Raw genomic sequence first — 13859 nt, forward strand, 5'->3', positions numbered from 1 at the left:
GCCACAAAAGAATTATAGTAACTCTGAGCACTGAACCATTTAAATTCTATTTTAATTGATTCCCGGCTACCTCACAACTTCAGCATATTGTTAAATCAGTGGTGGATGAAAGTAGCAGGAGGTAACATCTTCTGCATTGCTGCAGGGAGAGCATATCTAAAACAAGGCAGTAAATCCTGGGTGCCTCATTGCCAGAGAGATGCAGACAAATTGGAAGAAATTCATAAGAAGAGTAATAAAAATGATTAAAGGTCGGAAGAGACTGAGTTATGAGTGAAGATTAAAGGAACTTAATATGCATCACTTGGCTAAATGATGACTAAGAAGGGAATGATACCCTTCAACAAGTACTTGGAAGGCATAAAGATCACCAATAAAAGGGAGCTCTTGAGGGTGCTGAAGGACACACAGCTCAGGATGAAAGGATGGCATCAGGCAAAAGGCAACTAAAATCTAAAAATCATTAAAATCTAACAGACTATTTGTGGGAAACCAGATTCTGCCACATTTACCTAATCAAGTTTCAGTTTTAATTTTTGCCTGTTTCAGGGACAAAGACATTGTCTTCAATGAAAGGCTGAGCATGAATTCCCAGAGGCATTCCAAGGATGTGCATGCCAAGAAGAATGATTCCCAGCCCAAGTTGGGAAAGCAGCAAAAAAAGGCATTCAGAGTATCTGGAGGTTGATATACCCTTTACTCAGAGCTGAAGGATGTACAAGATATGAAATTAGTGATGTGAATGTGCCTGTTGCCAGGATACCAGGGGCAAAATGAGAGTAATAATGCATTTCTTTAAAATATACACATTCCATTAATTCCAGTGAGAATTACACCAAAATTTTAATGGCAGAGCAGACAACTAAGAATAGCAAATCTCACTGCAATTTTCTCACAGCACCAACTCACAGCCTTGGAGTTGGGAGAAGAGCTGAAACGATCTCTGGGGGTGCTGGAGGGCTGTGGCTGCATATCCTAAACCCAGCCTGCATCCATCAGGATGGAATTAGGCTGGAATTAGGCTGAGCTGTTAAATACAACATCCACAGCACCTGGTGGTTTTCCAGGCTTACTGCACGGAAACTCCCGGCTGGATTTACAGGTTGGTTTTTTTGTTTTTTTGTTTTTTTTTTTTTTTTTACCCAGGAAGTTGTTTGCTTCCAGCTCCACCACACCTCTGCTTTCCCTGAGAAAGGGGAGTCCTGCAGGTGTCCCCTGGGGGAGGTGGCAGGTCCCTTTGCTCCCAGCAGCTCGTGGCACAAAGGGGATGGAGATGTTTTGGTCTTTTCCTGTCACTTCCTGCATCTGTTTCTGGTGGAATTAGGATTTGATGTGAGGACATCACTTTGTGCTGGCACCCTGCAGCAGCAGCATCCCTTGAGAAGGGCTTTGGGAAGCACTGCCTGGGGATGGAGGTCATGGGAAAAGGGCTCCCCAAAAGCAGCTGGAGCAGGAAGCAAAATCCTCCTCGGTCCTTGCGGGCAATGAACTCCTTCCTCTGCTTTATGAGTTTGGGAGAGAGGAAGCACAAAGCAGAAACATCTGCATTTCTAAGCCCTCTCTGTGAGAATAACCCAGAGATGCTGATGCTGGGAGAGGCACGTGGAGGAAAAGCAGCCCTTTTCCCGGGATTAGCATCCCATTACAGCGGTGCTCTGAGGACACAATCTGATTTATTTATCCCAGGGTTAAATCTGGCTATAAATGCACAGCTCTGCTACTGGCAAACACAGCCACTGGACCTGTCCACCAGATTTCTGCCCCAAGCCACAGCCAGCAGCAAGGGACTCACATGGTTAAAAAAATCACCTTTTAAATTCACAAGTTTGCACCACTAATTGAGGGCCTGCTTTTCAACACTGCTAAAGGACTCGCCCATCTTTTTCATCACATAAGCCTGCTCAGAGCTAAGAAATATGTACAAACTTGTTTTAAAAGTGGGATGATTCTTCATATGTTGCAGAGTAAGCATGGCAACCAGCAGAAATCAGATTTACAGAGGTGGAGGTCAGGACCTTTCTTTTTATGAAAACCAATCTAGTCAGAGATAGCTCTACTATAATTTCTGTATTGAAACTTCTTCATTTCCTTCCTCTTTGAACTCTGAATCATGAGAATTAAAGGTCAGTCTTAGCTTTTAGATTTTTAGGCTGTTTATTCTGATTTTCCTTCCTCTGGCAATCATTACAAGAGCGTGTAGTGACAGGACAAGGGGTAATGGATTCAAACTGACAAAGGGCAGGGTTAGATGGGATATTAGAAAAAAATTCTTCCCTGTGGGGGTGGTGAGGCCCTGGCACAGGGTGCCCAGAGAAGCTGTGGCTGTCTCATCCCTGGAAGAGTTTAAGGATGGGTTGGACAGGGCTTGGAAAAACCTGGGACAGTGGAAGGTGTCCCTGCCCATGGCAGGGGCTGGGACTGGATGGGCTTGAAAGTCTCTCCAACCCAAACCATTCTTTGATTCTGTGATTTTTCCTGGTAACACTGTTCCTGGAGAGGGATTTATTATGCCATTAAAGTTTGTGTTTTCCTCCCCATCTCTCCAGGTAACAGTGAAGACAGTCTGTAAGTGCCTGTGAGATGGGCAGACTCAGCCTTTATTGAGTGCCTTTATGGAAGTTTGAGCTACCACGTGTGGAAAACACCACCAAGATTTCTACTCCAGCTGCTGCTTGGTGAGGAATAATGTAAACAGAGACTTCCCCAGGGAATGAAGATCTTGTTTTCACGACAGCTTCTTTGATTTTTTGTTATTTAAAAATACAGAAAAAGGAAGGGAGTGTAATTACACAGAAATCTGGCTAAGGATAATTGCTATTCAGAGCATCCCACAAGGCCAAAAAAGGCCTTGGAGGGCAGCATATTTAACCCAGAACAGAAATGCTGAATATGTGTGAGTATTTTATAAATCACAGGTGTCACCTCATCAGGGTCTTTTTTCTGGGTGTTTTTTTTTCTCTAAAAACCAGGTGAGATTCAGATGTGATCTGAACAGAGGTGCATACATGGGTCTGTAGGAAATGTGTGCATGTGTGGCTTTTAAAAGCTTTCAAAAGTTTTTATATGGTTTTACAGGTGCACAATCACCTGCTTGAAATCGTTAATTTGTTTGGCTTCCAATCAGAGCTGTGTAATTTATAAACTTCTGCTTTGCATTTTACTATTAAGGTACATATGGTTTCACTGCAAAACAGATTCCCACAGAGCTGAGTTTGAGATGCTTCTGAAAGTTAAAACCAAAGATGGGCTTGATCACAAAAGGAAGTACTAAAATAGAGAATTCACTGCTCTTTCATGTTCAGCTTGTGCTCCATCACTTCAAACTCTTAGAAATAATATTGCTGAGTATTAAACAATGGATTTAAGCTTAACAGTGTAAGGAGGGAAATATGAAGACTTTTCCTTTGATAATATTGGCTTTGCAAGTGTTGCATCAAACCTTTGAGGGAAATGCTGTGTGCTGCATCTCAGAAGGGATGGGTGTGTGACACAGATTTAATAACCAGATTATACATTTAACCAAATATTTATCATCATAGAACTACAGAACAGTTTGGGGTGGGAGGGACCTTAAAGACCATTTTGTTGCAACCCTCTTGCCATGGGTAGGGACATCTTCCACCATCCCACGTTGCTCCAAGCCAAACCTGGCCTTGGGCACTGCCAGGGATCCAGGGGCAGCCAGAGCTGCTCTGGGCACCCTGTGCCAGGGCCTGCCCACCCTCACAGGGAAGAATTCCTTCTTAAAATTTAATCTCAGCTTGCCCTCTGACAGTTTCACAGTTTTTAGGTATATTCACTTTACACACACACACACATGCATATATATATATATATGTATCTATGTATTTATGTATGTATATGTATATGTATAGGTAAGATCTCGTTTGAGAACAAACTTTGCATTCAACTGAGTAGAAGATTTTGGATCCTTTTCCACGTTTGTGCTGTCGCCGTTCCAAGCCCGGAGCAGGGCAGAGGATGCTGATGCTGCCTGCCAGGTGTGCAGCAGGGCAGCTCTGACTCTCCAGCCCCGGCAGCACCCGAGCCGTGCCGTGAGTCTCCTCGGGCTGACCTTTGCCTGCACCCCGGGATTCGGGACAGCCCGAATTCCCGTCGGACAGCCCAGGAGGGGCCCATCTATTCCTGGATTCTCTGGATCCATCCCCCGGCGCTGCCGCGGGCGGGTCTTAGGGCTCGGGGGATGCCCGGGGGATGCCCCGCATCCCGCCCCGGGGGTTCCGCGGCGCTTCCCCCGCTCTGCTCGCACCCCATCCCCGCAGCCCCAGCCCCGGGGGACCCCCACGCCCCGGGGCAGAGCCGAGCGGCTGCACTCCGCCTCCCGGGCTGCGCAGCGCGGCCGGGGAGCGGCGGGGCTGCTCCCTCCCCCTTCCTCCTCCTCCTCCTCCTCCTCCTCCTCGTCGTCGTCCTCCGCCCCCCTCCCCCTAGGAAGAGCCGGCGGAGGCGGCGGGCGCGGGGCAGAGCAGAGCTAGTCGGCGGAGGTAGGAGCGCGGGGATGGGATGGAACGGGGTGGAATGGGATGGCGGGAAGGCGGGGGGTCCCCAGGCCGCGGCTCCCCAAGTTTGCGGGCAGCGGGACTTTGCTGGAAGTTGGGCAGCGGGGGCAGCGCCGGGCTCGGGGGACGCGGGACTGTCCCCGCTCCCCGCGGGCTGCGGCACCCCGGGAGCTGCCAGGGCATCCCCGGAGCCTCGGCAGCAGCCGGGGAAGGCAGCCCTGAGCGGGGGAAGGCAGCCCCGAGCCGGGAAAGGCGGCCCGGAGCGGGGCCGTGCTCCGCGGGACCCCGCGGGGACAGCGCTGCGCGGATGCTGTCACTGCCCGCAGCCGGGCTCGGGGACAGCAGGCACTTGGACAGGGCTTTCCCGAAAGAGCCATTCCATCCCGGCAGCGCATCCCACCTAGGGACGAGCCGGGCGTGGATGCCGCCGCTCGCGGTGAATATTTTTGGGTGAAGAGGGGGATTTCTTAAATGCAAGCTGTTGGCTGGTAAAAATAGCTTCATAGCTGCTGAGAATGCAGGCAAGGTTCAGTGACGGGTTATTATGGTCAGAGTCTGTTAAGCAACGATTCACCAGCTGAACTTTGGCGGTCTCATATAGGGGCTTCTCTTTTTCTTCTTCTTCTTTTTTTTTTTTTTTTTAATTTTTCTTTGCTGCTTCATTGTAATACTACAGCCGTACTCTGCAGTGATCTGAGTGTCTTAGGCACAGGCAGATTTGTAGGTTAATAGGATATGTGAGAGTATTGCTTGGATGGTGCATCCAAACACCTACCAAACTGTCATGTTAGGATTTTTTTAAAATTTAATTTTATTTATTATATCATGCTATGTCCTAAAGTCCCCTTCACACTGACTTCCTTGCATATGACATCAGAATGGTTTCACTTCTTGAATTGACTAAAAATCCATCTCTGTAGAACAAACACGTTTTTTTTGTGTTTTGAGACTTAAAGAGCAGAGTGGCCGGCTGGGCACATCACAGATTAAATCTCAAAGTTTGCTGGAGCTGTTCATGAAAAATAAATATTTTTAAGGTTTAACTGCAAATCGTATGTGCTCGTTTGGATAAACAAACACCTGATTGAACAGCACTGCACTTGGTACTGGCTGGGGACTGCTTGATCTTTGGCAGAGAGGGAAATTTCCACCAATAAAACATCCCAAATGGACGTGAACCATACATATATGTTTATGTCTGTGCTATTTATAGGCATAGCTATATTAAAAAAAATTATATATATATAAAACATAGACTGTTTTTTATATACAGTCACTCACAAACAGTGAATCTCACTTAAAACCAGCAAACACTAACAGAGTAGCTGCCTTGAAGCCTCTTTTTGTCAGTGATTAAAATGTTGTCACACGTCTCGTGCCCTGAGAGCTTCTCTGCTGCTGCTGGTGCCATTTCACTCTTGGGCATTGAGTCAAAGGATTCATCTGGCTCTTCACATGCCAAAAGAAAGAAAATCAATTTGAATGCAGAAAGGAGGAAACTACTTGTATGAAGATTTAGTAGTGAAACTACCTTCTTTCTTTCCTTTTTTTTTTTTTAATAGCACTTAGATCCTGTGAGTTGCAGCCACCGTGCAGTTCTGAAATCAATAGGAAAATAGTTTTATGGTTCAGATTTTGTCATAGGCGGACTAATCTCAAATTCAGAGTGTTTTATTTGGTGGTTTGTAACAGGAACATGATCAAACAGTGGAGATTTACATTGCAAAACACTTAATTCCACTAATGCAATGGAAGGCAGGAATGGATTTTTATCTTCATTGCTAAACTAAAAGCAGGTATCTGGAAATCATATAAATGAGAAGGGTGAAGCAGACTCTCATATTTGAATTATTTCATGTGGTTGAAGGGGAAGGATGAAGGTGTGTAATCCACCAGCAGCATGAACAGGGATTTTATGTGGGCATAATCACAGAGAAGCAAATAAGGTACTGCTTATGTTCTATTTTAACATTATTTCAAGCAACCTGTGGCAGGAGCTCTGTGAGAACGGGGAGGTTCAGTGCTCAAAGCTTTTGTTGGCAGCCCAGGTGATCTCAGTTTTAAGGATGGGCTGGTCCTAAAGCACCTCTCAAAGCACTGGTTTGTGTTGAAGATCAAGTGGGGTGGCAGCAAACTCTGTCAGGGATTTCTTGTGGAATTCCTCTGCTGACTAGGAAGGGAATCCTTCCTTTTATAAACTATTTTTCCTGCACTGATTTCTTCCTTATATGTCCACAGAGCAAAATCTCACTATTGTAGCTCAGGGTTGTGTCACCACTGGGTGCTGACAGAATTTCTCCCGAGGTGAGCTGGCAGCGGAGGGCTGATCTCACCTAAATGACACGTGGATTTAGGAACTTGGAACACCCAACTGTGCTTCTCTTCCAGCACAGCTGCATCACTTAGGTGAAGAAAAGCCATGACATAAACAGATACTGATATTCCTCTCTCCCTCCTAATTACCCCTACAGTTAATGTACATCCCACAGTCATAAATTCCAATGAGATGTGCTCTTAAATCACTCAGTGCTGCCCTGGCTACTTACCTGATGTGGAACACTGTTTCAAACATCTCAGAGGGTTGGCAGAAGATGCACCCTGATTTGAACTGCCTCGTTAATTGCTGGTTTTAGACTCCCATTTTCCCCTTTAACCCACCTGTTTTCCTCCATACCTCCCACAGGGAGGGGTAATTCTAAATTCCCACTGTACTCCTTGGCTGGAGTTAGGTTGCTCAGATAGAACAATCCAAAGTGCTGTGGAAAACCATGATATATTTCCAATAAGAGAGCATTTTTCCACAGCTTTCCCCCACAAATTAGCATTTCTTATTTATTTATGTTTTTTAGTGAAGTGCCCTGTTCTGCTTGCTGACCAAGTGAGGTGTCAGATCTGGAGTCTGAACACAGCTATTCAGGGGAAGGGATCCGTAACCTCCTGCAAGTTCTTGTTTTGAAGCAGCCTGAATTGCACCAAGCTCTCCACTTATGCTGCAATTTAACTAAAATTCTAGATGATCTAGAGCTTTGCTGACCCATTCTCTTAAAAATTTGTGTGGCTGCCTGTGTATCTGGCAGAAAACGTGTTGTGTTTGTCCCCACAGCCTGCTGGGCTGTGTTTCCCAGGCTCAAAGACATGATTACAGTTCTGTCCTGGTGCCTGGGCTGGGTTTTTACAGGCGAGGGAGCCGGGGAAGCTCCCGAGGAGGTGGAGAGCCTTGCAATGGGAGCACTGTAATCCTTTGATTACACAGCTGTGCCTGACATGCCACTAAACAGCACTTTAGGGGCAAGCAGTTAATGTAGCTTTTCCATGGAATATTTATTAATTTATGTTACACCTGGTTTCCAGCAGCTGTTGGAGGTGGTTTGTAAGCTTTAGATTTAAGGAGCATCCTCTGAGGGGAGACAGGCAGGTGATGCCTTGCAAGAAGAAACAGAAGGAAAAATGTTGTCCTGGTGGCAGGGACAAGGCAGCTGTGGGGAGGATGAGAGGCCTGGTGAGGTGGTGGATGAGAACGGGAGTGAGGAGCCTTGGCACACTCTGTCCCACTGCCTCTGTCCCCTCTGGAGGCAGCACACTGGAGGTCACAAGACACAATCTCAGACTGGTTTGGGTGGGAAGGGAACATGAAGCTCATCCAGTTCCAACCCTGACAACTTCCACTGTTCCAGGTTGCCTCAAACCCATCCAGCCTGGCCTTGGACACTGCCAGGGATCCAGGGGCAGCCACAGCTGCTCTGGGCCTCCTGTGCCAAGGCCTCACCACCCTGACGGGGAAGGATTCCTTCCCAATATCCCATCTAACGCTGCCCTCTGTCACTTTGAAGCCATTCCTCTTCTCCTGCCACTCCATCCCCTGTCAAAGTCTCTTTGCCCCTTCAGGGGCTCTAAATTCTCCCTGGAACCTTCTCTTCCCCAGGCTGAACACCCCACTCCCAGCCTTTCCTCACAGGACTGATGCTCCATCGCTCTGCTCTGGAGCGCCTCTCCTGCACCAACCCTCCAGCCCCAACCTATTGCCTCTTCTCATTCCCAAATCCACCTTCCTCCGACTCCCACAACAGCCTGAGCTGCCTGAAACACTCGTTTCCCAAACCTCAGCACCTGGCTGCTGCTTTCCTTCTGCCCTTGCCCAAAAACGAGGTGGCCCACCTCAACTCCAGACACATTTTTGGAGCTGCTGGTGCTGTGGCCCTTCCCCTGTTGGTTTGCTGAAAGCAGCCACAGCCCCTGCAGCCTTGGGGATGGTGGGGGCACGTGGCTGCCTCCTGTGCCATGGGTTTCCTTGGAAATGAACCCAATCCCATGCAGAACTGGTGGGATGGAGTGGCAAGGGAGCAAGCCAGGCTTTTATTTGTTTATATGCCAAGAAGTGCCAGATACGCACTTAATGTTCTTAAACTTACTGTACTATCATTTACTCACCAAATAAGCACAGTGTTTTATAAATAAATGGGGGTTTAGGCCAAATCTGTATCTAAGGTGGGTTGTTCCTCACTGTAAAAGGTGCAGATCTGTACCTAAATAGCAAAATACTCAAACTGACATTTCCCATTTGCTTCACGCCTTCCAGTAGGAAAAAATAAGTTTCATGAGGAGATATTTTTTTCCTGTAGAAAAACCTTGATTTTCAGTGTGGGTGAATGTACCCTGCTATCTAACCATAAAATTAGAAAAACTGATGAGAGTAAAAAAGGCTTTTGTATTGTTATATTTTACTTTTGGTTTTGCATTTATTGGTGTTTGGCTTAAATACAAGTTGAAGTTAGACTCGTAGCTTCTCAGGATTGCATGGAATAGAGGGAAGGTAATTTCTTTCAAATAAGTCATTGAGTTACAGGTGAGTTTGAGCTGGGAAGAACTCTGAGGTCAGACAAGAGTGAAGATAAAATGTGAAGTTCAAAGTCATACAGAGGAAACAGGATAAGACTGCTTTGAAAAATGAAAAACTCTATGAGATACAAAGGCAAAAAAAAAAAAGATTTATGTGCAGCATGTGTACTCAGAAGATGGAAGAAGCCTCACACTGTTGAAAAGAGTGCTGTGAGGATGGGCAGCACATGGATGTGAGCTTGTAATGTTGGATGGTTTGCCCAATTTCAGGTCTTGGAACAGTGTGGAGAAAAACCATTTAATTAAAGTGCTTTAGAACTGGCACCAAATGAGTAGTGAGATACCAACAAATAGGAGAGACCTCAGGGAAAAAAAAAAGTAGCAGAAGTTAGGATTCTGCAAGGTTTTGCCCATAATTTAGAGGAAATGTAAGAGCCCAGTGTCAACCTTGCTGTGCCTAAATTGGGATATAATGGTCTGAGTGCCAGAATTTATTAATCCAAAGAAAAAGGACTCTTTGACTGGGGCAGCCAGGAGGTTTGTCTGTGTAAAGCTAGAAATAGGAGGAAGTGGAGAAGGATGGTTTAATAGTTTATTAGGAGAATGTATCACATAATGAGATGGGTTTGCCTGCAGGCCCAGCTCCTCACAGGGGAGCTTCATCTCCTGAAAATCCTTTAGCAGCTCTTAAAACCAACACTTCCTTGCCCATCAAATACCTTATCTAATATTCCTTCCCAGCCTCTTTGATTTTGGCTGCTTTTTAGTTGTAATTTGTCTTTCTTGCTCAGCTCTGTAGATACTAGATAATGTTAAACAGATATTGGTAATGTTAAGTAAATTAAATGGATGATGAATCTCAAATTTTTAAGTTCATAATTTTGTAGATGTATTTCACTGGGCTCCTGCTCTTGTCTTCCACCCCTTCCTAGTGCATTTTTAGAGCTGATGCTGAGCAGCTCATCCTTGGGATTGCTGAAGCCTGAGGACATTTCCTGGGGCTGCTTCTGGAAAGGATTTTGGGTGCTGCTGCTGCAACGGGAGAGGAGCAGGTTTTGCACGAGTCCATCAGGTGTGGAGCCCATGCCCAGGTGATTCCAGGGAAGGAATGATGGTTCACACTGTAAGATTGACACTTTCAGGATCAGGGATCCTCTGTTTGCTTTGTGTCTCTCTGGAACTCCGGGCTGGGATAACACCGAGACATCTGGGTTGTAACTGCATCCATGGCAGGCGATAAAAATTCAGATAAAAACCCTGCTGTGTGTTAAAGACTGCCAATAGAAACTGCAGCACGAGATGCAGCGATGGGCTGTTAATTTAAGAAGACAAAAACATGTTCTTGAGCACTCCAGCATGGAGTAGTACAGCTTTATGCCCTGAGCGACTCATCGGAGCTGTTCGGAAAGTAAATAATTTAGATGAAAAGTTTCATCAATTACAAAGCTCTGAAAACAGTTTCTCAGCTTCAGGATTAACTTGCCTGAGGATCAGATAAGGATAAATCAGAATGAAACCACTATTGCACTTGACACTTAGTATTAGAATTACTTTGCAAGGCTATTTATACCATCTTTAAAACAAGAAATGAGATGTGAGAGGTGAGCAGAAAGGAAGAGTGGAATCTGAGCTGATCCTCTCGCTGAGGAAAAAGGAAATAAAAATTTGTCTGATATCAGGTGATTTTAAATAGGGTGTTTTTTAACCCTTCAGGTTTTTGAGCGTTGCTGAGGAGATCAGCAAAATGAAAATAAACAGCAGAGTAAATGCAATCTAGGTTGGTATCCATGGAAATCCCACGTGGATTTATCTGGCATTAGGCTGGATCAGGAGTAATTCACCTTTTGGGTTTCACTGGTGTGAGGGGGACCAGGACGTGGCAGTGGGAACAGTTTTCCAGTTGTTTTGGAGGAATTCAGAGCCCTGTGCTCACCAAGGAGTGTGGCAAGGCTGGAAAATCTGGGTAACCCCAGAGCTGGTCAGGGAGCAGCTTTTCCTGGAGTCAATAACTCTCTCAGATGGTTCCACTCACCTGCTGCTCATTCCTGCTTCAGCTGTACAGATTGAGCATTCTCCTGGTTTAGCATCAGAGTTAGAGTGTTGCAATAACTCATTTTGGTGTAATACAGGGGAATGCATAAAAAGCCTCTGCTGAGTTTTGATAGTGTTTTCCTGTAATGATACCCATTAAGTGAGTGTAGTAATCTCTCCAGTTTTCCATTTTTTTTTGTCTTGCTGTGCTGGTACATTGGATAATGCATAAAGAAAAAAAAAAAAAAGAAAAACACTAAAAATGTGCTGTGAAAATGCTGATAAATATGTAAATACCAACAGTATCTTTTTTGGACTATTACAATTCCTACGAGCTGAAGCTTTCCAAAACTGCAAAATGAACAGGCACTTTATGACAATTAATATTTATGCATTGAAAACATGCTTGTTACTGAAACAAGAGTATCCCATCCATCATCACTAAACATTTTACAGTGCACAACTTTAATGTCCTCCTTTCTGTATTGTGACAGAAAATAATTCCAAGATAGCAAATATCATTAAGTTGCATTTAACAGAAAACTTGGAAGGTTTCAAATGAGATAACATAAACTCTGTGTTCATTCCAAACAGCAATTCTCTGGATGAACCTCTGCCTTCATTAAAGTCAATGAAATGTCTTCCTGCTGACTTCAGCATGCCTGCATTTCAAAAAATAAATTGAAATGGGATCTTTAAAAGTTTTCTTCTTGATGAGTGGCTGGAGCTAAAGCCATTCAGCTGTGCTTTTCTGTGCATATGTTATTTAGCTCAGCCAGGAGGTCTCGAGGTGAAGATAATGTCTGGCAGGGATGAGGGAATGTGAGCAGGAAATAATATTTCCCTTTGAAATAATCCATCAGTAGCTGTGCTGTCCCAGAGGCCCCTTTTTATGGAGGTCCTGCAGATGTGTGGAGCCCCCTTTCAGTGCTGAGGGGAGCCAAGCATGCAGGTGGACATTCCTCTCAAGGATATTTAGGCCTTAAAAGTGATGGAAAAGCCCCAAAGTCCAACTCTTTATTTATTGCACTGCTGCAGGGTGCAAATGCAGCCTTCAGACGTGGCTTTGGGGACATTTTTAGCTTTGTCCTTTTGGCATCAGGGGGTTTCTATGCAGCAATTGAATAGGAGGAAGGAATTAATTTGATTTAGCTATGTCAAGCTGAAAATGAAGTTCCTCCTTGCACATCCTTCGAGGAACCCTCCATGGTCTGGATTTAGCTGCCATCCGCTCCATTTTTACTGGTATATTTTTGGACTTCCTCTGCTGATAAATATTTAGAGTCTGTTTATCTTTCATCTCATTTCTGTTACATAGTGCTTACAGATTTTTTTTCCCCCCATAAATACTTATTACTGCAGAAATTAGTGTTGCAAGCCTTAATATTGCAGTGCCAGCAATTTTGTAATTTTAATTGAGGCTGGCTGACAGTACTTCTATTAATTATCCAGGAGAGGCTTATGGCTTGCTGAAAGAGAAGTGTATTTCTGGCTGGAGGAGTTTGAAGGGGAGTTGTAATTGCTTTATGTCTGGAGTGCAGGTTTAGGTGCAGGAGGCTTGGCTGGATTAGATGTGGCCATTGCTGAGGATCAATAAAGCATGAAAAGGGGAAAAGCTGTTTCAAATTTGTAAAAGTTGTAGCCACCAGGATGCTGCTACACTCAGAATGAAAAATGCAGCTGTTTCTTTTGGGTTTAATTAAAATCCAGTGAAAGACAATTCAGAGAGACCCAAGTTGATATTAATTACTTGGAGCATGTGAATAATTGGAGCAGGTGAAGGATTTCCTTCACAAAATTCTGCACAGCCTTTTCTTACAGCCTGGCTCTATGTGATTCTTACTGATGCTGCCCAGCTAAATCTTAGTGCTCTTTTCCTGTGCCTTCCAAATTCCTTTGTGGAGGAAAAACATCTTGTTTTTTTCCTGATGTGAATATGACAGTCCCACTTTAATTGGATAACAGCAGTTGTCACCCTGCAAGAGGGATTGTGATGCCCATGGGCCTCAGAAGTATCTGCATGAAAATAAATAAATAAAACCTCTGAAAAGCTTTGCTAAGAAGCAGTAAATCTAAAAATTGATTTGGTTAACAGCATTGAAATGAGGTGCCTTATTCTATTACAGCATAAAGCCACCAGATGTCACTTATTTTGTGCACCACTCTTCTGGGAAGAAGCATGTCCTTGGCATGGAAGAGATTAAAACAAAAAAGGACAACTTACTTTAAATGGCTTTGTTTCTGTTTGTGTTCTTAACTGGCAACTGTCTTTCTTGATAAATATTTTCATCTTAAAATAGATCATATAAACTAATTTCTCACAGATGAGACAGACTGGCATTTTTTATGAGCCTTAAATGTCAGCAGTGCCATTTTGAGATTCAGTCTTTAAGAAAGTAATTAATAGGCTTACTCCATTTTCAGAAGGGGGAATGTACATTTTACTGATAGGATGGTTTTATTTTTATGAACTGT

General features: G+C 44.6%; 1 protein-coding gene across 1 annotated transcript in view; it reads left to right on the forward strand.

The window, feature by feature from the left end:
- The first annotated feature begins 4451 nt into the window (after window positions 1–4451).
- CHST15 (carbohydrate sulfotransferase 15) overlaps window positions 4452–13859 on the forward strand; it is a 44596-nt gene continuing 35188 nt past the window's right edge. Inside the window, exon 1 of the mRNA XM_041461629.1 lies at window positions 4452–4502. The gene's annotated coding sequence lies outside the window, so the exon portion shown is untranslated. The remainder of the gene's footprint in view (window positions 4503–13859) is intronic.

Source organism: Pyrgilauda ruficollis, unplaced genomic scaffold (genome assembly GCF_017590135.1).
Source record: "Pyrgilauda ruficollis isolate IOZ18807 unplaced genomic scaffold, ASM1759013v1 scaffold15, whole genome shotgun sequence".
Classification (NCBI taxonomy): domain Eukaryota; kingdom Metazoa; phylum Chordata; class Aves; order Passeriformes; family Passeridae; genus Pyrgilauda; species Pyrgilauda ruficollis.